The sequence below is a fragment of the Armigeres subalbatus genome, unplaced genomic scaffold (genome assembly GCF_024139115.2).
Source record: "Armigeres subalbatus isolate Guangzhou_Male unplaced genomic scaffold, GZ_Asu_2 Contig264, whole genome shotgun sequence".
In the NCBI taxonomy this organism is placed as follows: Eukaryota; Metazoa; Arthropoda; class Insecta; order Diptera; family Culicidae; genus Armigeres; species Armigeres subalbatus.
The window spans coordinates 39,735-66,767 of NW_026943003.1; the positions used below are offsets into that span (position 1 = coordinate 39,735).

The 27,033-nt window shown below is 40.5% G+C and overlaps 1 protein-coding gene across 1 annotated transcript in view; it reads left to right on the forward strand.

Annotated features, from left to right (window-relative positions):
• Nucleotides 1-1,009: 1,009 nt before the first annotated feature.
• Nucleotides 1,010-27,033, forward strand: part of LOC134203853 (uncharacterized) — a gene marked incomplete at its 3' end in the record, with an annotated part of 245,986 nt that continues 219,962 nt past the window's right edge. Inside the window, exon 1 of the mRNA XM_062678692.1 lies at nucleotides 1,010-2,225. The remainder of the gene's footprint in view (nucleotides 2,226-27,033) is intronic.

The window sequence follows — 27,033 nt, forward strand, 5'->3', positions numbered from 1 at the left end:
AGGATGAGTATTTAGTTAGGTCTGGCATCCACACATAGCTTCATGAGCGCAATTGCTCAACAAACTTCCAAACAACTCGGTAGATGCCCTTGGTAACGGGACAATTAACGTTTGCTTAGATGGGAATTCCAGTTCAGTGTTTAGAAGCAGTTATTTTCAAACTTTTTATAGCATCCTTCCTTATGGTGAGCGTGGAAAGCTGGATATGGTATATTGTTGTGGCTTTGCTACGATTATATTTTATGTGTTTCATAATGTTTAGAACCAGAAAATAGGAGTCCATCATTAGGAATCCATCCCTTCTCAAAATGGAGGAATTACTCAAAATTATCAAACTTATCAAAATTATATTTAGTCAACAAATAGATAATATTCATGCAGCTAACAACGGAGTTCATCGGTAAAATAAACTACGGCCACCAAAATTGCACGTGTTTTTTTTTGTTTATTGGTTGGAACACAGTCAGCGTTCGATTTTCCACCATTACAATTTAACTATCGTGCACCAGATAGCACCGCTGTCATTTCCTGGGGAAATTTTCTTCAATGCGTTCAATCATTTCCCATTAGCACCCTTCTGGCTCTCGTCACCGCAGCTGAACGGCAAAGTTCAAGAGCAAACGTCAAGCTTAGAAACAACACAACGCGCATGGCCGGGAAATTTCGCTCTCACTCCACCAATCCTACGACGACGGTGGACATAGACAAGCTGAAATTCCAGCACACCGTCGTCGCCATCCACCCGTCGTTCGGTGTTGGTCACCATGAACCGGTTTGGGTAAGGCTTCTCTAGCTCTGTGCGTCGCCCAACTTGGGTGGAATGGGCCAATGTTTTGAAAAAGTTGGAAAACTTTCGCGCTCGTGCTCTGAGTTGGCGGAGCATTTTCCGGGAGAGCGTGATTAGGATGGGCGTGCGAGAGTTCCTCGGGAGATGTGCGGGAATCCTTGACGGTGCCAGATGACTTCGATAAATCGTCCGAGATTTTCAGTGCTCTCATGCCGCTGATAGGAAACGGACGTACGACGACGGTTATTGTCGGGCAAACGCTCTGGTAATGGTCCTGTGATTTAGTTCCCTTTGCTCATCCGAAGGCGTTATTCAGAAAGCCCCGTGTGTGAGTTATTCTTGGTCCAGCGAAACTGCACTCGAGGGGGGCTAAGCGGTTCGCTGGTTGCAGATGCGTTGACGGGGGACGGGCAGTGTCAGATGAGATTGCTCGCGATTAATGCTGTGTTGATTGATGGAATTTGTGGGCCATCGAAGGATTGACGCTCTCGCGTATTGTGAGGTGGGGTGCCGAGTGATGGAAGTGGTAATTAGCGTTGACTAATTGGAGTGATTCATTAAAACAATATTTTCGGTGCTGAGTGGAAGACGAGACAAGTGTATTTGTCACACCATCGTCGTTTTATTGCTGTTGTCCGTTGATTGGTTGTAAAAGAAGAAAAGGGTATTGAGATCGGAAGGATTCCATTGATGGAAAGAAGTTTTCTGGAGGCCGGCTGTGAATTGGAGTATGAGAGCTTAGAGTGTGGCGAGAAGTTCTGTGAACGACCTGGGGTCTTTTGAAAGGGTCTTGTTTTGGCCCATCTCCGCAAATAGATCATAAGAAGCAAAAGTTACGCTATAAATCATTGCCGGAAGGACAGGAGCCGATCTGGAATACTGGTACTTTGAGAAACGATAATAAAACGAACACTGGAATTGTGCTTCTTGAGAAGAATCAATCGAAATGATGAAAGTCATCGTTAATTTAAGCTGTCAAAGGAAGAAAATCTGTGGAAAGCAATAAAGAAAAAAGTAATCACAGAGCAGTTATTGCTGTTCAATTCACTTAAAGTTCAAGCTTCTTGTGTCATGTGATATACTTGGTGATGTGCAAAGTGTTTTACAATAGAAAGAATCCGACGGGGGAATTGGAAAATTTAGCTTGAAACGAAGTTAGGAAAAAACATTTAAACTTGTGAACGGCTCAAGAAAGTAGGAAAACCCTACAGAAAAACTACAACAAGTGCACACGAAAGGATAAAGCCCACCGAAAAAACGAAGGATTAAGCTTAAATTGAGCCTCCGCATCGAAAGATAAACTCATTATCGTCGACAGCAGCTTGGAAGGATCGAGGCGAATCGCAACAGCAACCTCATTCCCGTACACTTCTATAACGACCCCATTCGCGTAGTACCCACGCAGAATGGAACGATAATTCAACTGATTTCATAACAGGTAGGTAGTCGTTTGTTGGAGCTGCAGCTTTTCCCCCGTCAATTATCTTTATCGCCCCTGCAAAATGGATATAATTGAATCCTTACTTTATGCTGCTGCTGTTTTTTCGGGTTTTCCACACGCTCGTGTTCTCACTTGGCGTTTTTTCCGGCCATGTAGCGTGCTGGCATTGCGCTAATGCTACACGAAGCGGCAAATTTGATACGCTTTTAAAAGTTTTATGGTTCAAGTGTACTGGAGGCGGTTTACTTAAGTACGGAAATAAGTGAAGCAAGTCGTAATTGCATTAGGCTAAAACTTTTACAACGACAGAAACGCCGAATCGACACAATACTATAGACACGGCGGCATCAGTAATGTAAATCTTATTTCTGAGCTGCGCTAATGAAAATGTATGGTATGGTATGGTATGAACGGTATGGTAAACAATGCGCGGACCCTATCGAACATATTTTGTATGTACAATGTACATGTTTTCAAGTAAGGTACGCAGAAAGGTGATTTAATAAATTCAATAACATCCGCTCCCCCTCCAGTATACTTTTTGTATACTTAATACTAACGAGGCTTGATTAACAGTAGAAAACATTTGCTAAAAAACTTACGGATACATTCGTGCAGAAAATTGTTCCCTAAAAACCACCAATCTCTTGCCAGTTTCTATACATTACAAAATATTGTGACTAGGGGTGTTCAAATTTCCGCTAGAGCTGTGGGAGTGAAGCAACAGAATTAAGGCAATGCAATTTGGGTCTTATGATGGATTCAAACCTCAAGTTAACGCCGTCTGCAACAAAGTTTATAGTGCTTTACACTCCCTAGTTTTGCAGAGACTTTGCACTCCTCAACATATAAGGATCCATTTGGCTAGATCACTTTTGGTTCCTTTGTTTGATTACGGCGATACGCTGTTTGGTCTAGCTTCCATGAAAAATTTAAACAAATTGAACTTAGTATTTAATGCTGTCGCTGTCATAAGATATGCTTTCAATCTTAAAAAATACGAGCATATATCAAACTATCGGAATCAATTACTTGGATGCAATCTCACAAATCACCTCAAACTTATGTCGAATTCGTTTTTAAACCTGGGTCAGTGCCAACCCGAACCCTGAATAAAAAAACGTTTTCAGTTCCATCTGTCATTGGATATGGTGGTGTGCGTGGCATCGTGTTTGTTTTGATTCGAAACATATGATCACCATACCGGACTTTACCAGTGCACTGGCAGTTTGTGGGCCACAACGAATCAGATCATGATAAAAACGATCAAGTACGCGCTCTGATTTTCGCGAATTACGAAATTTACTTTTGGATGGATATATCTACCCCGGATTCTCTATTCCTTTCTGCTTCTTCAGGAATTCCTCCACTAGTTCATTCGAGCGTTTGCTCCAAGTTTCCTTTTGGAATTCTTTCGCAAGTTCTTGCAGGCATCTACTCGAAGTTTCTTCAGGTATTCCTTCGGAAATTTCTTCAGGAATTAACTAGGAAGTTCTTTCAGGAATCCATTTAGAAGTTTATCGTCTTCCTGAAGCTACGTTCGGTGCTCAGGAGTTCGTTAGGAAAGTTCCGAAGTTCCTTCAAAATTTCCTTCAGAAATTCCTTTTAGAAGTTCATTTGAAATTGTTTTCAGGAATTCCTCCCAAAAATCCTTTAAAAATTATTCCGGAAGTTCCTTCAGTAAATTATTCGGAAATTCATTCACGAAATCTTACTCGATTTTTTCAGGAATTCCTCCAGATGTACCGTCAAAAATTTCTCCGGACGTTCCTCCAGGAATTCCTGCGGTAGTTCCTCCAGGAATTCCTGCGGTAGTTCCTCCAAAGAAGTTCATCCAGGAATTCCTCTAGAACTTCCTCCAGGAATTTCTCAGGAAGTTCCTCTAGAAATTCCTCCGGAAGTTCCTACAGAAATTCTTCCGGAAGATTCTTCAGAAATTCCTCCGGAAGTTCCTCCGGAAGTTCCTCCGGAAGTTCCTCCGGAAGTTCCTCCAGGAATTCCTCCGGAAGTTCCTCCATAAATTAATCCTGAAGTCCCTCCAGAAATTCTTTCGGAAGCCCCCCCCTGGAGGGATTTCTCAAGAAGTTTCTCCAGGAATACCTCCGGAGAAATTCCTGGAGGAACTTTTGGAGCAATTCCTGGAAGAGCTTCCGAAAGAACATCCGGGGAAATTCTTGGAGGAACATCCGAAATAATTTCTGAAGGAATTTCGGAAGGAACTTCCGGAGGAATTCCTAAAAGAACTTCTAGAGGAATTCCTGGGGGAACTTCCGGAGAAATTTCTGGAAAGACTTCTGAAGGTATTTCTGGAGGAACTTCATGAGGAATTCCTGTAAGAACTTCGGGAGGAATTCCTAGAGGATTTGCGGAGGAATTTCTGGAGAAACTTCCGAAGGAATTTTTGGAGGGACTTCGGAGAAACTTTTGGGAGAATTTATGAAGGAACTTTCGGAGGAATTCTTGAAGGGACTACTGGAGGAATTCCTGGAGAGACTTCGGGTGGAATTTCTGTAGGGATTTTCGGAGAAATCTCTTGAGGGACTTCCGGAGGAATTTATGGAGGAACTTGCAAACTTGAATTCTTCAAAGAAATTTCGTAGGAACTCTTGGACGAATTTCTGGAAATATATGAAGGAATGCCTGAAATATTACTGTTACAACGTTCCGTTGCCACGCACTATACATCCAACGGCGGTATGTACCTTCTCGATAGTCATCTATCTTGTTCACGTCAATATTAGTTGTCATCCAATACTGTCGCTGATTCAGTGCAAATCAGGCAACGACACTGAAGTTTGTAAACGTGAATTCGGGTGTTTAGACAAATTAATCTTCCTACTTTAATATTATGATACACTAAATACCTAAGATCTAGCACAGTTACTACAGTTGTTAGGTATGTTTATTGCACATTATTAGTTGTCATACGAGATCAGATCGGACAAACATAATAGAAAAGCGCTAATAGTATTTTATTCGACAATCTCTCTACCGATCGCTAACGAGGAACAAGAAAGGGACACTAAACGTGAGTTTATTATTGCTCTTTGCACCCTTTAACAAAAGAAAGCTTTGCCTCAACTATGTACCTATACATGTACTTAAACCATTATTCAATGTTTTCGATAGGAGTTTTTAACGTCGCCTGCTTCAACACTGTTGATTACCAGAAATATACGTCGATTAAAAAAGCGGAAATAGTCTCATTTGTTACTGTCGTAACAATTACTCTAATGCATTACTGGAAGAATTCGCAATGGAATGCATACAAGACTTCAAGGAGGAACACCTGGAAGAATTATAAGAATTCTTTATAGAATTTCCGTATGATTTTTTTTTTGAAGAATTACTTAAATATGGGGGAATTTTCAAACAAATTGCAAATGAATCATCGAAGACCTATAATATTTCCGATTAGAACAAATTCTCCTGGGATTACTGAAAAAACTCCTAATGGAATTTAAATATAATGCAAAGGTAGAAAAATATCATAGGAAATAAAAATTTCCTGGCAAAAGGATTTCGAAGCGCATTCTTTATTAAATACACAAAGCGTTTCGTTTTTACTCTGGTTTGTATTTCCCTTCAGCTTGTTTATTCGACCCATATGGTTTTGATAGTTGAAATGCAGTTGTATTGGAGAACCTGGTGCGAAACTGTGAAACAACACAGTGCAAACCCGACAGCTTTAGGGTTGGAACTAGTGCGAACCTAGTTCCAACCTGAGCGAATAAAAAAACGTTTTGACAGCACTTTGGTTGGAACTGGTTCCAACCTAGGTTGGAACTTTTTAAAAACGAATTCGGCATTAGAATGTATATTCAAGTCCATAAAATAATAAATAACCCTCCTTCAAACCTTAAATTTTTTTTGAGTGTGTTCGATCCTTACGAGTATCACCACTTATCGATCCGAGATGTAACTCAAATGATCTAAAAGACTTAATATCCTTTCGCCACCGTACTGTAAAACTTTGAAACGATTTACCCAGAAATTGAAGAAGTGAACGAGATCTTATTTCCTTCAAGAGAAAAATTGGATGCGTTTTGAATTAGTAGTGCATAGTATGTAGTTAGGTGTACGTAAGAGCATATACTCTGAAAACCATTAGGCGGTTATTTATGTAATTATGTTGTATTAAAAATAATTAAATTTTAAAAAATTAGGCAATGAACTCACATTACATTACCGAAAATGATATATGATGATGGGAGTAATAAAATAGCCTATGAAAGACATCACCTGGAGCACGAGAACGAATTTTGACCTTGATCGAATCACCTTATAGTATATGAAACTACAGAAAATATTTGAATCATTTGTTTGAGGAACTGCATATATTCATTTTACACAACTCCGAGAATACAACAAATAACTTTTTTTAAACAAATTGGCACCGAATCTTTTGATTTCTATGGTACAGTTCAATAGTTTTTGGCAAAACTCAGCATCCTGGGGCACTTTCTGTTTAAAAATTCCAAGCCGTACTTCATAATTGCTCTTCAAAGTGCGTGTGCATATGTAAACGAAAAATTCTTCATACATTTCATACATTTTTTTTTTCGTATTTTTTGCTAGAATACGTATTTTTGGACGAGGATTCAGAATATATGAAAATCTCATTTTGGCCAAAAATGTCACATATGCAGTTTTTCAAACAAACGGTTCATTTCAAAATATGTTGTCTTTTTTTAGCTTGTTGAATTCAATGTAGAGACGTTCGTTTACGTTTTAACCCTGCAGACGCACGGTCAGGCATGTTTGGCTCCGCCCCGGGAAGTTGGGCACGTTGCTGCAACATTTGATCGTGTGTAAAGCTGTTTAACGAACATAGTTGGTCAAACAAGTATATCGTAAACTTGTCTGGTTTTCCTACTTCTAACACAGCCTTCCGTATCGGTACACCTGGAGATCACAACTGCAGACAGAATTCCAAATCGACCACGATCTGATTAATGGACGGCACTTCTCCGATATTATCGACGTCAACACATATCATAACGATAACATCGACTCTGACCACTATCTAGTAATGGTTAAACTACGCTCAAAACTATCGCTTATCAATAATGTTCGGTGCCGACGGCCGCCCCAGTACAACCTAGAGCGACTGAAGCAACCTGATGTCGCCACAGCATACGCTAAATATCTCGACACAGCGTTGCCGAAAGAGAGAGGTTGAGCTTGACGGGGCCCCTCTTGAGGACAGTTGAATCAACTATTAATGACGCAGCGAAGAACAGCGTTGGGTATGTGGGACGAAATCGACGGAATAATTGGTTCGACGAAGATTGCAGACAGATTCTGGAAACGAACGACGCAGCACGGGGGTCGCACTGCAGCAAAGGACCCGGCAGAAGTGGCGGAAGTGGCCACAGCAGACCCGCCGTTTTCAGGAGAAAAAAATAGAAGGGTTATGTACAAGACACGACCGCTCGACATAAACTACGTAAAACTTCTTTTGCAATGAGAATCGTAATATCATATGAATTCCCCGTAACGCTGGGTAGACACCTTTGCGTGGTGTGTTACGGTGTAAGATCTACCACGGTCACATTGTCAGCTACAGGCAAATCCTGACCCAACGAATACCTTCCCCAATAACCAACTCCGTGGTACTTATGAGGGTGTCGCTGAGTCGGGGGCCTCTCGTTAAGTAAGTACTACATCAACACTTCCTTCCCCTCCCAAGTTACGGTGAAGATGGGCGTGGCCAGGAGTAGTAATCCTCATGCTTTTGTGATTTTTATCCTAGATTGAAATCAAGGATCATACCCACCTTGATTTCTGATAGCAATCTGAATAAGGGTTTCAAAAGAAAAACATGTGTATCACTAGTGTCCAATCTACGAATTTCCGATCCACTATCAGTATGCAAGAAAATTTCGCTTCAGTACTGCTCCCACCGACGACGAGATTTTGTTGCCGTCGGTCATCAATGTTGGATGAATTCGATATCTTGATGATGTTGCTTACGACGGCCACAAGATTCATTTCATTTTTCATTTATTTATTCTATATTTAAACAGGTAACACTGAATCAACAATTTGACGCCACAATACACGGTTCGAGGCCGCATCTCTTCATCCTCGAATGCGCTCCACGCTCGCCAATTCGTTTCGTACCTGGTCAGCCCACCTCGCTCGCTGCGCTCCACGCCTTCTTGTTCCTGCCGGGACTGAAGCGAACACCATCTTTGCAGGGTTGCTGTTCAGCATTCTTGCAATATGCCCTGCCCTGCGTACCATTCCGGCTTTAGCTACCTTCTGGATACTAGGATCGCCGTAGAGCTGGGCGAGCTTGTGGTTCATCCTTGTCATCATGCACATCGCCAAAGATGGTCCTAAGCACCAGTCTCTCGAACACTCCGAGTGCTTGCAAGTCCTTCTCGAGTATTGTCCATGTTTCATGTCCGTAGAGGACAACCGGTCTTATTAGCGTCTTGTACATGACACATTTGGTGCGGTGGCGAATCTTTTTTGACCGCAGTTTCTTCTGGAGCCCGTAGTAGGCCCAACTTCCACAGATGATGCGCCTTCGTATTTCACGACTAACGTTGTTGTCAGCCGTTAGCAAGCATCCGAGGTAGACGAATTCCTCGACCACCTCGAAGGTATCCCCGTCTACCGTAACACTGCTTCCCAGGCGGGCCCTGTCGCGCTCGGTTCCGCCCACAAGCATGCACTTTGTCTTTGACGCATTCACCACCAGTCCAACTTTTGTTGCTTCACGTTTCAGGCGGGTGTACAGTTCTGCCACCTTTGCAAATGTTCGGCCGACAATGTCCATGTCATCCGCGAAGCAAATAAATTGACTGGATCTGTTGAAAATCGTACCCCGGCTGTTACACCCGGCTCTCCGCATGACACCTTCTAGCGAAATGTTGAACAACAGGCACGAAAGTCCATCACCTTGTTTTAGTCCCCGGGGCGATTCGAACGAACTGGAGTGTTCGCCCGAAATCTTCACACAGTTTTGCACACCATCTACCGTTGCTTTTATCAGTCTGGTAAGCTTCCCAGGGAAGCTGTTCTCGTCCATAATTTTCCATAACTCTACGTGGTCTATACTGTCGTATGCCGCCTTGAAATCAACGAACAGATGGTGCGTTGGGACCTGGTATTCACGGCATTTTTAAAAGGATTTGCCGTACAGTAAAGATCTGGTCCGTTGTCAAGCGGCCGTCAACGAAGCCGGCTTGATAACTTCCCACTAGCTAATTCACTGATGGTGACAGACGACGGAAGATGATCTGGGATATCGATTCGTAGGCGGCATTAAGGATGGTGATCGCTCGAAAGTTCTCACACTCCAGTTTGTCGCCTTTCTTGTAGATGGGGCATATAACCCTTTCCTTCCACTCCTTCGGTAGCTGTTCAGTTTCCCAGATTCTGACTATCAATTTGTGTAGGCAAGTGGCTAGCTTTTCCGGGCCCATCTTGATGAGCTCAGCTCCGATACCATCCTTACCAGCTGATTTATTGGTCTTTAGCTGTTGGATGGCATCCTTAACTTCCCTCAAGGTGGTGGCTTCCATCGTCCGCCGAACTGACGTAATCATTCTCTCCGCTGCCTTGACTTTCACTGCCTGTGCTCTCAGCGCCATTCAAATGTTCCTCGTAGTGCCACAATTAATGCCACACGATTATTTACATCAAATTGGATCTGCAGCTTCCGTCAATTACACGAGTGAACACCACTGGTGTCGCTCTCCGAAGAATCTTGAACTGGCTGGCTAGCGCTCGTGCTAAAGCAGCTTTCTTGTATCTAATGAAGTAAGCTCATTAGCTTTGCCCCTTCGTTATTCGTAATAAAGAATAAAGAACAACAAAGGGGCTGGACATCGAGCTCACTAAATTAAAAACAAGAAAGGAGCGTTCCTTGAAGAGCGGTCCCTGCATCGGCTTCAGTGGTAGTCGTCGCAGTCTGTCACCAGAATGTGCTTAGTAATGCGGTGAAACTTCTCTGAATATTGAACTTGCTCTTGAATATAATAGTGGATTAAGAAAAATTTGATATGAGAAGTAAAATATTCCCGCAAGATTCGGACAATTGGTTGGTTGCTGTTAGTAGTTGTAGATGCTCAACAAGGTCTCAAGAAGCATAAATCGGTTCTTCTCAGAACCCCCATTTGAAACGGAAGAGTTGATTTGAACTGTATTTTCTTTGAAGAGACATACAATTAAATGGCAATGATTGCATCGTTATCGATCCCAACAGCATCAGTGATGGAGGCTGGCGAAAGTGTAGAAAATTTATAAGCAGTGATAGCTGCTGCAGCCATTAAGCGGTAGGAAGCGAAATTTTCTCTTTAGATTTGGATAATTATTTGGTTGCTGTCAGTGATTCTAAAGGCGCATCAAGTGGCAATTATGGCCTCGGTAGCAGTTCCAGCAATATTAGAGCTGTCCATCGGCGGTGGTCAATCAAATCCCTTCTCTTTGTTTAGTAAATGGTCGTGACAAAGAACCGATTTTTAAAATTGTGCGCCTTCGAAATTACTAAAAACATGTGAGCAACGATATCATTTGAGTGATGTTCTTAATGACGACGCGCGCGCAAGACACGACTCTTTTTATGCACAGAGAAAATAAAACTGTGGGCCAAAAGGTGCGTATTTTACAGCAATTTGATGTCCGTGTCGGGGATGGGGATGGAATGCTTCTCATAGCGAATCAGGAGAAGAGAAAATGCTCACGTTGGTACTTTTACGTTTCACTCTGTTCCGGGTAGCACCGAAATATATTCATATCTCAATGATAACTGAATGATTTGACACAATGAAGTGAGGAAAAAGTTGCTCATTGAGTATCTTTAAGCCTCTTTCTGAAGGACAGAATTGGTGGTGGCGAATAAAGTTATGATAATACGTTGGCTAATCTAACGGTAGCCAGTAGGTTATTGTTTTCATCGTGTTTGTTTAGAAAACAATTCAATCACTGTTATAAGGCGGGTTTAGGACTGTTCCAATTTTTACACTTTGCTGTAAATGGAATAGCACTAAACTTGATTTATGCTGATGAAGACATTCCCTTAAAAAAAGCTTAATAATTTTCATTTAATTCCAAGCAGTCGAACAAATCTTGTATTAATCGATATATTATGCATCCCAAGATAAACATTCAAATCATGATCATCTTAATCAGCCTCCGTCGAATCGCGCTGAAGCGCGCCCCTTTACTTTACACACGGCGGTTATTCAGCTATGGCGGCTTATTAAATTTAACAGCACAGACACGCACCCTGTGTTAAGGGGATACAGGAAGCACGAACAATCATCAAATCGTCATCATTTTAACATTGAATGCTTCACCTTTTTTCTACACCAAATATGATTTTAAAAAAGTATCACCGGCGCGTGCTTACTCGCAATCTACATGCTGATACATTTACAGTTACATCAAACAACTGAAAACCGAAATACACCGCTCCAAAGTTACGAGGTGACAATGCTAGAAAAAGACAAAAGATAGGAAAAATAACACGGTGTGTAGTGCCTCCCCGAGTCACCTTAAAGCTTATGGGCGCGCTGCTGCGCAATCTTTGCTTGCGCGTTACCACCGCGAAGAACTGAGCGTTTTAGAAGAGCGCGACAATACACTGGCGTCGCTTTTCATGCGGTTTAAGTAAATATGAGGCTTCTTTTTTATGCGTATTTTGGGTCTCATGCGTTTTAACGCGCTTAAACCATATTTTGAAGAAGGGCTAGTGCCTTCATGGCACTACAGTAATATCCCGATTTTATCACCCTCTGATGAATTTTGGGGTGATAATAAGGCATGTGACAAAACCGTAAAAAACATATTTTCGATTTTTAATTCATTTCACAAATATGAATCAGTTTATGCCTTCGAACGACAAAATGCGCGCACGGTACCCGTTAATTCTTGTTGAAAGTTTTTACAGAATCTTCCGCAGGTACTCAGAAGTCATTCATAATAAATCACAGGCTGTAAAAGTTATTTCATGAAAATCGTTGTTGTTTGCTAAAAATAAAAAGAATGACTGAAACTTTTAAATTTTTGTGGGTCAAAAGGTAGTAAAATCGGGACCTGGTAGACAAAATCGAGGAGCGAAAAAACAGGGTCAACACTGTACTTACTTGATACTTGATGGGCTACAGCTCTTCGATGAACCTACGCCGAATGGAGTATCCTTCTCCACTGGACTCGATCCTGGGCCAATCGCTTCCAGTCGCCCTGAACATTGAGCGCCCTTAGGTCCTCTTCAACTGCAAAAGCCATCGTGTACGCGGCCTTCCACGAAGCCTGCGGCCTCTTCCGGTTCTCTACTAAATATTATCTTCGCTTGACGTTCTTCCGGCATACGAACAACGTGACCAGCCCACCGTAGTCTGCCGTGTTGTATAAACAATAATATCCAGCCCTTTATACACCTGGTACAATTCGTGATTCATGCGACGCCGCCAGATACCGTTCTCCTGTTTACCGCCGAGTATTGTCCGCAGCACCTTACGCTCAAACACTCCGAGAGCTCTCCGATCAGCCTCCTTTAACGTCCATGTCTCATGGCCGTATAAAGCCACCGGAAGAATCAGAGTAGTATACAGCGCAAGTTTTGTTTTCGTTTGCAGACTACGGGACTTAAGCTAGTCACGAAGTCCGTAATAAGCCCTATTTGCAGCTGCAATACGCCTTTTCACCTCGCGGGTAACATCATTATCGCACGTCACTAATGTTCCAAGATACACAAATTCTTCTACCACTTCAAATTTTTCACCATCCAGCACCATTTCGCTACCACCACTACTAATGAACCCACGTTGATTGCCAGCGACCATGTACTTCGTTTTGCTGGTATTGATCGTGAGTCCAATCCTCGCTGTCTCCCTCTTAAAAGGCACAAAAGCCTCTTCCACGGCACGGCGATCAATTCCGATAATATCGATATCGTCCGCAAATCCCAGGAGCATATGCGATTTTGTGATAATGGTACCGCTTCTTTGCACACCAGCTCTCATAATCGCTCCCTCGAGCGCTATATTGAACAGTAGATTCGAGAGTGCATCACCCTGCTTTAATCCATCCAAGGTAACAAATGACGTCGATATTTCATCCGCAACCCTTACACTTGATTTCGATCCGTCCAACGTTACACGAACCAGTCGTATCAGTTTCGCCGGAAAACCATGTTCAAGCATAATTTGCCTTAATTCATTCCGTTTCACTGAATCGTACGCCACTAGTGATGCATTAATCCTTCCAGATGCGATTTTTTGGTCCTGAATCAGATCTTCAAGGATATATTGGATACATTGCTTGATTATTTATAATGAAGGTCTAATTGTATCCTTGGTCTGAAATAGATATTTATTGACTTATTCCCAGACTGCCACAGAACTGATGTATTGCGAATGTGAAAATGTGAACACGTGTATTGTTTTTCTATTCAATTTAGTATAAGTTTTCCCTCTCCAAACTGGTCACTCAGGTACATAAACTTATGAATATCACGACTGCCAGGCAGATGTTTCACCGGTCATGACACTTCAATTCCGTTCCCTTCGGGTACATCGATTTCCCGACACAGATGAGCGTAGGTGAGGCTTAACTAAATTTCAAATGCATTCTTGCCTTTCAGAGAAGCTATCTCCAGAAAACATTTTAGGAACGTTTTTTTAGGAACGAATTTTTTTACCATCTCTATCATCCTTCTACCACATACACTTTTTCAACACGTAATTCAAAAGAACTGCTGTTTCCATTTGCTTTCCTCCTACTCTGAGACATCGATCGTCGAATCGTAGGGGAGGAGGTTCAGTTGTGGGCACCCCTACGTATCTTTTGACAGATAACATATGCTGTCATTCTGACTACCGTTATTAGTTTGCTATCGTAACATGTGCTTGCGCAACCAATCAATTTGCTAGGAACCAATCAATTTTTTTTTATAAAAAAAAACCCAGATTAATCCACCTAGCGGTGATGGTGCCTTTCTCGACCTTCGTAAAATGTGTGTGCTTAAAAATAGATGAGCTAGTAGCTAGGAGTAAAAAAGACAAATTTCTTTGTCCGTTGCACTACTCGCGATGCAGTTGCAACATCCGGAAATGCGAGAAAATGCGATTGTCGCGAAACCTCGGTTCGGTTTTCAGCTTGATCTACAATATGCTAATAAGAATTTCGACATTTTGTTTCCTTTTCCAATCTTTTGACGTACATACCCTGTTTTATTTTACCCAGTCATATATTTTAAGGATATCACTTTTGGATGTAAATTGAACTGAAGCTCCGACTACACAAAAAGAAAACGAAAATGTCATTCCCATCAAGCGAGCGGAGGGCAATATTTGTTATGATATAAATCTCATGACCGTCTTTCTACCAAACTCCCGTATGAAGAGGAAGGAAGTGTATCAGTGTGGAAGCATCCGATAGTTCGTTTTCGGAAAGAAATTATAGCCTTTCGGTACAACTTTGTTGCATAAGAAAGGCAAAAGTATTACAGCCATAATTTCAAAGGTAATAGTCCAATCTGGCCAACTTTCTAAGTAGAACAGGATTCCGCATCTAATGCAATTTGTTGTGAGTAAATCGGTTGAGGGTAAGTCCATTAAAAGTCAGCTAGACTTTTTACTCGCTTTATAACACATAGTATATTTTGGCCATAATTTCTGTGCCCATGGTCCAAATTTTCAATAGAAAACAATACGACAGGATTCCGCGTCGAATGAAACTTGTTGGAATTATAGATAGTGGAATATATAGATGAGTGAAGATAAATCCTCTGTCTCCAAACGAACTGTCAAACGTGTCTCCAAACGAGCATGACGTCACGATTTCAATGGAAACGTTAAGGGCTGTGACGTCATATGTGCGTGTGCACGGGCAGAAAAATCGACTCAGCCATGCTTTCGCTCATCTATATATTCTACTATCTATAGTTGGTATTAAATCGGTTGAGGATAAGTTCCAAAAAAGTGAGCTAAACTTTTCGCACTTTTGGTGCGCACACACACACAGAGACATCATCGCAGTTCATCGAGATTATACGTATATAACACTATGTGTCTCCAGGCCTTCTGTAAAAGTTTGGTTTTGGAGCGAACATACAGCCTTTTCGTAGAAAAAGGCAAAAATGGTGTTTCAGCCATAATTTCCGATCCCATAGTCCGATCTAGCCAATTTTCAATAGAAAACAATGGGACAAGATTCTGCGTCGAATGCAATCTGTTGCGAGCGTCAATAGATGAAGTCTAAGTGCTAAAAAAGTGAGCTAGACTTTTTCGAACTCTATTTCACAATAAATAGTAATTTGACCATAACATCTAAGCCCATAGTCCGATCTGGCCAATTTTCAATAAGAAAATATGAGACGTTCTGCGTCGAATGCAACTTGTTGTGAGCAAATCAGTTAAGGATATGTGCCCGAAAAATGAGTGACATTTTGACGCGATTTTTTCGAATGAATTTGTATTTTGGTCATAACTTTCAATCCCATAGTCCGATCTGGCCAAATTCAAATAGGAAACAATGGGACAGGATTCTGCGTCGAAAGCAACTTGTTTGCGAGCAAATCAGTTGAGGGTAAGTGCCCGAAAAATGAGTGACATTTTACGCGATTTTTCGTATGAATTTGTATTTTGGCCATAACTTCTGATTCCATAGTCCGATCTGGCCAATTTCGAACAGGAAACAATGGGACAGGATTCTGCGTCGAATGCAACTTGTTGCGAAACAAATCAGTTGAGGGTAAGTGCCCGAAAAATGAGTGACATTTTTACGCGATTTTTCATATGAATTTGTATTTTGGCCATAACTTCTGATTCCATAGTCCGATCTGGCCAATTTCGAACAGGAAACAATGGGACAGGATTCTGCGTCGAATGCAACTTGTTGCGAGCAAATCAGTTGAGGATAAGTGCCCGAAAAATGAGTGACATTTTGACGCGATTTTCGAATGAATTTGTATTTTGGTCATAACTTTCAATCCCATAGTCCGATCTGGCCAAATTCAAATAGGAAACAATGGGACAGGATTCTGCGTCGAAAGCAACTTGTTGCGAGCAAATCAGTTGAGGTAAGTGCCCGAAAAATGGTGACATTTTTACGCGATATTTTCGTATGAATTTGTATTTTGGCCATAACTTCTGATTCCATAGTCCGATCTGGCCAATTTCGAACAGGAAACAATGGGACAGGATTCTGCGTCGAATGCAACTTGTTGCGAGCAAATCAGTTGAGGATAAGTGCCCGAAAAATGAGTGACATTTTACGCGATTTTTCGTATGAATTTGTATTTTGGTCATAACTTTCGATCCCATAGTTCGATCTGGCCAATTTCAAATAGGAAACAATGAGACAGGGTTCTGCGTCGAAAGCAACTTGTTGCGAGCAAATCAGTTGAGGATAAGTGCCCGAAAAATGAGTGACATTTTACGCGATTTTTCGGATGAATTTGTATTTTGGCCATAACTTTTGATCCCATAGTTCGATCTGGCCAATTTCAAAAAGGAGACAGTGGGACAGGATCCTGCGTCGAAAGCAACTTGTTGCGAGTAAATCGGTAATGAGAAGTGCCTGAAAAATGAGTGACATTTTACGCGATTTTTTCGTATGAATTTGTATTTTGGCCATAACTTCTGATTCCATAGTCCGATCTGGCCAATTTCGAACAGGAAACAATGGGACAGGATTCTGCGTCGAATGCAACTTGTTGCGAAACAAATCAGTTGAGGATAAGTGCCCGAAAAATGAGTGACATTTTTTACGCGATTTTTTTCGTATGAATTTGTATTTTGGCCATAACTTTTGATCCCATAGTCCGACCTGGCCAATTTCAAATAGGAAACAATGGGACAGGATTCTGCGTCGAATGCAACTTTTTGCAAGCAAATCGTTTGAAGATAAGTGCCCGAAATATGAGTGACATTTTTTACGCGATTTTTTTCGTATGAATTTGTATTTTGGCCATAACTTTCGATCCCATAGTCCGATCTGGCCAATTTCAAATAGGAAACAATGGGACAGGATCCTGCGTCGAATGCAACTTGTTGCGAGCAAATCGGTTAAGGGTAAGTGCCCGAAAAATGAGTGACATTTTTTTTAGTAGTTTTGCGCACACACACACACACACATACACACACACATACACACACACACACACACACACAGACATCACCTCAATTCGTCGAACTGAGTCGATTGGTATATAACACTATGGGTCTCCGGGCCTTCTATAAAAAGTTTGTTTTTGGAGCGATCATATAGCCTTTACCGTATACTTAGTATACGAGAAAGGCAAAAACAACACGAATGTTTTGTTGCCCTTTTTCAAAGTGTCATTAATTGAAATGATTTAAAATCAAATTACAATAAAAATTTTAGCGTGAAGTTTTTTTCCTTCATTTTCCAAAAAGGCTGCGAATTTCGGTTGCGAGCACCTTTATTGGTTCGGTTATGGGCACCTTTAATTTATTGACAAATAATTCACCATCATTTTAGTTGTCCCATAACTTATTTCAAATGACGGTTTTTATAATTACTTAGGCATAATTGATTGAAATAATGAGCTTAATTCATATTTTTGTTCTTTGGGTATGTCTAGTTATTATATCCACACTTTCAGAACAAATCGTTGACTGATTTGCTTGCAACAAGTTGCATTCGACGGGGAACCCTGTCCCATTGTTTCCTATTAAAAATTGGTCAGATCAGACTATGGGATCAAAATTTATGGCCAAAATATTATTTTTTGTAATGAACGAGAAAGGCACTATAACCGCTAGGGTGATTAATCAGGATTTTTTGACTGTAAGGTATATCAATAAAACGTAAATCCATAAAAAATTGAAACCCATTTACCTAAAGTGCTATTTTAGACTTTTCTTATGTGATTTTTTCAATATCCTCCCCAATGCACCGATGGAGGCATCATCACTGCTAGGTGGATTGATCTGATTTTTTAGTGCCTCCTGGCTATTAGAATGAATAAATTATTCTTTTCTTTAAATATGGGCGGTTTCTATTCATGCTTCTTTATTTTTAGCTGAGTGTTCAAGGGTGCCCACAACCGAAGCACGAAAATGTCAAATTTGCTAAATTGACAATTTTTTTTTTCAAACCAATGAATATAGATATTTCTTTGAAAAACGATCTTGCATCATCCAAGATTTGCGATTTACTACATGGCGTGTGAATTTTAATGAATCTGACAAAACTAACCTGTCTTATGACAACTGAGGACAATCTAGCGGATATAGGATATAGCGGAAAATCACTGTCACAATAGAATGGCTGGAATTGGAAATATAAAACCATTAATATCACCAAGTATGATCTTTTCATCTAACCTGTGTTACGTTCCATAGTCCCGCCACTTGTACAAGTCATATCAATATCCTCTTTTTTTAGCTTTCCAACTTTTTGTGGCTATGCCGAAGCAAACGATAATGGGAGTGCTTGTACAAATAAGCAAAGTGACACAATAAATGTCATGGTTCTTTCCTTTGTCATCACTACCATTCCGCTTCCGTATCCCAACTGAGGTGAAACGGTGCTAAATGGAATTAATACAATACCCACCCACATACCTATAGATGCTAGAGAAGAGAAGACACCTAAGAAGAAATACAAAACCTCCACAGAGATCGGACATTCAACTCAAATTGGAAAAGTGTGGTGGCGCTGTCATCACTGACTTCCCTAGTGACATCGACGAAAATTTTGTGGTTTCGTATCGCACTTGAGGAGTAAATCGATGTCTCCAAGAGCGTTATGAACCATAATTGTTACTTGGGTTTTATTTTGATAATTGCCCTGCCCAAGTGTGTAGAACGTGTTTTCATTAGCTTGGATGTCTGTTCTCTGTTTAAGAATAGAGTACAACCAGATGCCTGAAAAAGGTCATAAATGGAAGCTAAAACGTAGGAAAATGGATCAAAATGCATACAGGTGTGATGTATTTTTTTAAACTTCGGCTCGTTTATATAGATGCGGATTCCCATTGAAACTCATTCGATTGTTTAGAGTCTTCCTCATGGCTACGGTTTGGTGAAATAGAATCGGATTATACTTCAATTTCGTTTGGTTTTTCACACAAACAAATATTTTGTTTGTAATCAACATGAAAATTATGTTTCGTTTCGACAAGAAACAATATGATGACGTATACTTTTAATGTATTTATTTGGTATAGTTCAATGAAAAGAATACACGTCGTCAAACAAACGTTGTTTGAAGTTTGAAAGTTTTGGTTTTTCGATAAAATGATTTTAGAAGAATCCTTCTAAAGTATAAAGCGCCTCTAAGGAGCAAATCGTTTTTTTCCGTATTCCCTTTACCGTGTTTTAGACATCTGTTACAAAACTTGCCCTGAAGTTTTTCAGGTGTTCAGAAAATAGTTTTAAAATACTTTGAGCTCTTTCTCACTTGGTACTGAAGAAAAATTCTAGAAGCAAAAATTATAAAATTAGTATGAAGGAGCTAACCAGAGTAGCGAAGATTTACATCGAATAAGAAAACATTATGATTTATAATACAACGAATGAAGAAAACTTTACTGTATTAGTCAGAAAAGTGTGAAATAAATACGAATTTATACTTTAAATATCCAAACATTTCGGAGGAAAACACTTTCGTGACACTCACCTACAATATACCATGCGCCTCCACGCATATTCACACCAAAAATCAGATAATACAGACCGTGGGGGCCGAAATCCTTACAGCATCGAAATCTGTCCGCCTCATGAGATATCAATCAATTAAAGGGAGTTTAGGGTAATTAATGTAGACATAATTTATCTAATCCTGTTCAGATACTTGGCAGTAAGCTTTCAGGGCATAGAAATCATTACATACAATAAGCGGAATACAAATCGAAGGGATCGCTTCCCAAGGTGCGTATCGAACTATTTACAGTGGTAGATTAGTCAATCAGACTGCTTTAATTTAAATATTTATCCAAAAAATAGCTGTACAGATTTTGATCCTTTGATTCGAAATCCATCCACGGTGGACGGATTTCGAGTCAGGAGTAGTTGATTTTATTCAATATTTTATCATGTGCTTCGTAGTTTTTAATGAGTAAATGAGAAACACTTTAAAAGTAGAAGCATTCATGCTTCTGTGTCAATGACAAACGTTTTATTTACATTCGATTCCTATTTTCTAATGATTTTTTCAATGTACTAAGGTGCTTAAGTGTACGTATTTCGATGCGCCACGGTACACTTTCAGTTGCTTTTCATCACCATGCCGGTTGCAGAACCAAATATTCGTTCTGTCATATATATTACAACTACTTCAATTCCCAATGTTGCCCTCAAAGGAGGTGAACCATTAAAAACCAATATGAGCGCATTTCACAACTTCCTCCCTTGCACCAAGCGCCGAGCGAGGGGACAAGTGGCATTCTCATCGGCTTAGGTGCGAAGCAAGATCTCGTGAAAAAAAAACGTCTGCAAACACAAGGCTCCACCGAGCGGACGGTTCATCAGTCGAAGGGAGCGTCGTTGGTTGATGTCAGAATGCGATATCAGGATGACACATTCGGTGGCGCCACCCTGACTGCCAGTCGTCGACACACTTATCTATAATTGCTGTGATAATGAGCTCCAGTGGCGAAGTGGTTCGTTTCATTATTGGGTGGCTCCTTATCCTGGATTATATGGGCATTCTAGTTTTCCCCAACGGCTTTCCGGACTGACAATGAAAATTTGTCGAAGCTTGTTTTCTATTTGGAAAGGTGTCTGTTTGGAAACAGGGTGGAGTTCTTTCCCTAAAAAAAATCCTCCTTCATTCCTATAGATGGTATGATGGATAAGGGTAGCAGAATGTATTAAATAACCTTGCTCCGCTGCGGACCAATCGAGAAGGATGGCATAACGGAGCCTTTATGCCCAATAACTATGACGAGAAAACAGGAGGAAAAGCTTAATTAAAGCGAAAACTTCTGTCCAAACCGAGAAGGATCAACTTTCTCGCAGAGAGACAGGCTTGCGACACCTGGCGTGGCAACGTGTTTCGGATCGACATTGTGCTTAAGGAAAACTCAATCTAGAATGAACCTAATATAGATGTTGTTTTTCGGCGGAGAAGGAAAACACGTTCGAACAGCTTTCATGAAGTTGCTTCTGACACAAATATCGGAACCAAACAAAGCAGTGTTTCCACTTGCCGAAGTTTGGAGCATGAGAAAATAAATTTCCACGTCACGTGCAATGAAAAACTTCAATTTTAGTGGTATTTTTTTATGGAACCATTCATCTCAATTTATAATTGGAAATGTTTTACACAATACTTCGCATAAAAATGTTTTAACAAATGTATCCGATGAAAATCAAAATAATCTTTTGATTCCGGGATTGATTCTTTTCATTTTTTATAGCTTGTTTCAATCCAATTAATGTTTCATAGTACATACGTTTATAGGAAAAGAAAAAACACCTTAATGAAAACGAAATAATAATAACGCTCATCCGATGCGAGCTGCTTACTACAAAGGAGTCGAGAGAAAATATAATAACGATTTATCCACCTCCAGTCCTTAAAAGCCAATGGGGAAAAATGCCAACAGTCACGGTAACAATGAGTGATGAAAAAGCATCTGGAGATTGTTTCCAGTCTACTGAGTAGAAGTGTGTAGGCGTGGCTCGGTACTTTGTTGTATTTTTCGGTGTGGCATATCTTATAACGAAGTCATATTTTATATACCTTAGCGACTTTTTGGCTAAGTTGTTGCAGACAGATTTCCGTGGATTGAATATGCTTTGAAGAAAATCAGACGGTGATTTACTTCTTTTAGAAAATCCGTCATAAAACTTTTTTGTTGAATTTCATGCCCCAATCGCATCTAATCCTATTCGCCGGAATCATACTGATTCATATAATGAACACTTAAGCTCTTTTTTGACTTTGAAGGTCTTTGAAGTACAATAATTGAAATCGGCCAATGAATAAATAAGAGAGCGAAACGAAATAAGTGTTTGGTAGCCTTGCCTTATTTGTTAGGGGAGTGTCTCCGGTTGTGGGCTTAGTTGCGGATTTCGCTCATAACTAGTTTTTACATTTAATATTATGCAGTGATATGAACACCAATTGAAAGCTAGAGACCTTAAGCTCACTCGTTTAACACAAATGAAAAAAATTGTGCGCCACTTAATTTTTAGTCATATAACAATTTTGTAATCGGTTGTGGGTCATTTCTTGTTAGTTTATGTTAAAGAGCGTCCCGTGAGGTGGCCTATTAACTATTTAAATATAATTGACCTATTGACTTCATAGATTACTTCCTAAGCTAGAAGACCGTTGGAACGAAAAAGTCAAAGTTTGAATGTGCATCTTTATTTGATTGGCAGATTGGACATTCTTTAATTCTGAATGAATTCGAAATATCGGAAAGCACCTGATTGAAAACAAGAATATGAGTGAAACTTCAATGAAAGAAGTGAAGCGTCCTCTTCCAGCTACCCCCTGGATACATACCTGGATACTTATTCTTAGGCGAATTAATCGTGTTTGATTATTTAGTTACATTGTTATATGCATGACATGTTATATGCAAATCATGTTTTATTCATGTGAAACTTTCATAGTAAGGGTAGGTGCGCAAATCGTCCCACATCCACATTTTAAGTAAATTGAAATAAAAGTACGTTGTGCGTTCAGTATCATACATTGATGTCGTTATTGACTTCTTATCATATTCGTAGCTTATTGATGCTGGTTTCTGATCGCGCCGTGTCTGTACTATCGTGTAATAATAAGCTTCTTAGGACAAAACATATACCGTGAGCTAACGCTTCATGGGAAATTTCTTCTCCCGGAATTCTGGAAAATTCATTTTTGGAATTGTAAAATTTTGAGATCTCCGCCATCAGCGATTCTTTCTGCAGAAATTCTGGGAATTCAAGTCTCGAAATTTCGGGAGAATTTCCACACTAAGAATTTTGAGGAATTGCTCCGTTAAGAATTTTGGATTCTTTTATTCGGAGAAAATTCCCTCACAGATATTCTGCGAAATTCCTTCTTTAGGAATTCTGAGAAACATGCTTATACCTTCTTTAGAAAATCTGGAGAATTCCTACCCAGGAGCTCTGATCATTTAACCTTTCAGAAATTATGAAGAATTCTTCCTCCAAGGACTTCAGAAAACTTTGGCCCCCTGCAGACTGTTATTTTTCTTGAATTCTGAACAAGTTTTCTAGGACTCTGGGAAATTCCTGCTCCATGAATTGAGAAACTGATTTTCAGGTGTTCTGAGAACTTTCCCATTCAGGAATTATGGGGAATTATTCCACTGAAAAATCTAAATAACTGCAGCACACCCCCGCCCTCAACCCATTTGTATTCCTCTTTCTAAAATTCTCTGGAAATTTCCCCCGATATTTTGGAGAAATTCTTCTTCAGAAATTCTAGGAACACGTTATACAACAACGTCTCGTAATGCTGGGTAGACACCTTCATGTGGTGCATTACTGAGTAACATCTTCCACACTGTACTCTAGTTCTTACTATTCTTGTTGATACTTATGAGTGATGGTCGGAAGAATACGAAACGACTATAATGGATGATTACCCACGCTTTTGGATGGAGTCAATGGAGGGAATTATAAAAACGTATCTCAATCTTAGGCTGGTTTCGGAGCCGACGACATGAATCTCCAAGCTCTAGAGCGCTCATTAATTAGGAAAGAAGCGGATACGAATTTGGTGGATCTGCTGGACCCTCTGACTGATAAGAGCCTACCAAATAAAGAAAGGAATAAAAAAAAGAAATAGAGCAGAAAGGAATGCACTAAACAAATGACGCGGGTATACCATTAAAGTTCAATGTAATGGACGCAGTAGTTTATCCCGAACAAAAAAAAATACATGAATTGTAAAATATTCTTATACTAGGATTTTTGAAAATTTCTCCTTCAGAAGCTCTGAGATATTCGAATGGCAAAGCAGTGTTCCATTTCTTCGATTTTAATCCATCGCCAGCTGCTCTACAACGACTTTTCGTAGCACAAGAACTGATTGCCAAGTCCTAAGGCCGTTACAAATATTTAATTAATATCATATCCTACTGGTCTCCAGAAGGAGAAGAGAGGGAGAATTGGGGGGGGTTTATATAAAAAAATCAAAAAATTTGAAAATATTGTTTTGGGCAAAAAATCCGAGGGAGAGGGGGAGACATAATTGCTTTCAAGTTTTTGTATCGGCCTAATATATTTCTGTAGTATTCTGATTGCTGTATTATGTATTATGTATTATTTTACCCATGTTTGTATAATAATTAGATTAAGGGGACAGTTTTATCCTTATAGTCATTGAGACATCAGATGTCAGATGACGGTTATTGTTAAATAAATGAAAATAAATAAATAAATAAGCATTTCTTCTACAACACTACAACAGTGTGGAATCTCTCTACGAAATTACGAAATTAAGATGAATTCTTCCTTTGGGAATTTGGAGGAATTTATCCTTCGAGGATCCTGGCGAATTACGCTCGTTATAAATTTATTTTTTCTCCTTTATTCTGTGAAATTCCTCCCGTAGGACTTCTAATTATATAGGACTTCTACAAGAATTCCTGGGAAATTATGGGGTGAGGGGGTGGTTTATACTTCCAGAGTTATAGGAATTCCCTTATGAAAACTCTTTTTCTTTCATCAGTTCATCAGTAAATTTTTGTGGAACTTTCACATATGTCCTGCAAGAATTCGCTCATCTGATCTTTTTCGTTGGCGTTGCACCCCCCTCCCCATTTGAAAATTGCCGTACAGCAGCTTGGTGTTCATCAAGCATTTCTACAGTTTTGACGTAGGACTTACGACTTTCTTTACTATACAGCAGCGGTTCTCAACCTGGGGTACATGTACCCCTGGGGGTACCTTCGCTGTCTGCAGGAGGTACCTCAGACAAAAGTGCGTAATGGTGGATGTATTACAATTTAAATAATCTTTTTTGACAAAGTTTTGATAATTGTGAATCTTTAAATTTTTTAAAAAAATGTTTTTTTTTAATTTACCACAGCCAACACAGTATATGAAGGGCTGTGACACAAAGATAAAAAAACAAAACTTCGGCGACTAAAACCTAGATTCTTTACTAATCTGAAGGTTTGAAAGCCTCCATTTTATAGGCATAAAGGCTTTTTCCGAAAAGCTCAGAAGCTTAGCGGCAAAAGGCTTTAAAGTCTTCTAATAAGACTCCAAAGCTTGCTTTCAAGAGACTCGGAAGCCTCCTTTCAAGAGGCTCGGAAGCCCCCTTCAAATGGCGCGGGAGCCTCCTTTCACGAGGCTCGGAAGCCTCATTTCAAGAGGCTCGGAAGCCTACTTTCAAGAGGCTCGGAAGCCTCCTTTCAAGAGGCTCGGAAGCCTCCTTTCAAGAGGCTCGGAAGCCTCCTTTCAAGAGGCTCAAAAGCGTCCATTCAAGAGGCCCAGAAGCCTCCTTTCAAGAGAGCTCAGAAGCCTCCTTTCAAGAGGCTCAAGCCTCCTTTCAAGAGAGCTCAGAAGCCTCCTTTCAAGAGGCTCGGAAGCCTCCTTTCAAGAGGCTCGGAAGCCTCCTTTCAAGAGGCTCGGAAGCCTCCTTTCAAGAGGCTCGGAAGCCTCCTTTCAAGAGGCTCGGAAGCCTCCCAAGTAACACACGCAACATCTTCCTAAAAGCACTTTGTTTCTATTCAGTTTCATTAAAGGCATTGGAAAAACATCAAAGCACGAAAAAGTTGCATCAAGACGTCAAAAACGTTCGAATTGTGATCAATGTTTCAATAAAATTGCAATGCAGTACGTGTTTGACATTTGGAAACAAACAAACAAAGAATACTGTACTTCAAGAGGCTCAGGAAGCCTCCTTTCAAGAGCTCAGAAGCCTCCTTTCAAGAGGCTCAGAAGCCTCCTTTCAAGAGGCTCAGAAGCCTCCTTTCAAGAGGCTCGGAAGCCTCCTTTCAAGAGAGCTCAGAAGCCTCCTTTCAAGAGGCTCAGAAGCCTCCTTTCAAGAGCTCAGAAGCCTCCTTTCAAGAGGCTCAGAAGCCTCCTTTCAAGAGAGCTCAGGAAGCCTCCTTTCAAGAGGCTCAGAAGCCTCCTTTCAAGAGCTTGGAAGCCTCCTTTCAAGAGGCTCAGAAGCCTCCTTTCAAGAGAGCTCGAAGCCTCCTTTCAAGAGCTCAGAAGCCTCCTTTCAAGAGCTGGAAGCCTCCTTTCAAGAGCTCAGAAGCCTCCTTTCAAGAGGGCTGGAAGCCTCCTTTCAAGAGGCTCAGGAAGCCTCCTTTCAAGAGGCTCAAGCCTCCTTTCAAGAGGCTCAGAAGCCTCCTTTCAAGAGAGCTCAGAGCCTCCTTTCAAGAAAGCTCAGAAGCCTCCATTCAAGAGGCTCAAAGCCTCCTTTCAAGAGCTCAAGCCTCCTTTCAAGAGCTCAAGCCTCCTTTCAAGAGGCTCAGAAGCCTCCTTTCAAGAGCTGGAAGCCTCCTTTCAAGAGCTCAAAGCCTCCTTTCAAGAGCTCAGAAGCCTCCCAAGTAACACCGCAACATCTTCCTAAAAGCACTTTGTTTCTATTCAGTTTCATGAAAGGCAGTTGAAAAACATCAAAGCACGAAAAAGTTGCATCAAGACGTCAAAAACGTTCAATTGTGATCAATGTTTCAATAAAATTGCAATGCAGTACGTGTTTGACATTTGAAACAAACAAACAAAGAATACTGTACTTCAAGAGGCTCAGAGCCTCCTTTCAAGAGAGCTCAGAAGCCTCCTTTCAAGAGCTCAGAGCCTCCTTTCAAGAGGCTCAGAAGCCTCCTTTCAAAGAGCTCGAAGGCCTCCTTTCAAAGAGCTCAAGCCTCCTTTCAAGAGGCTCAGAAGCC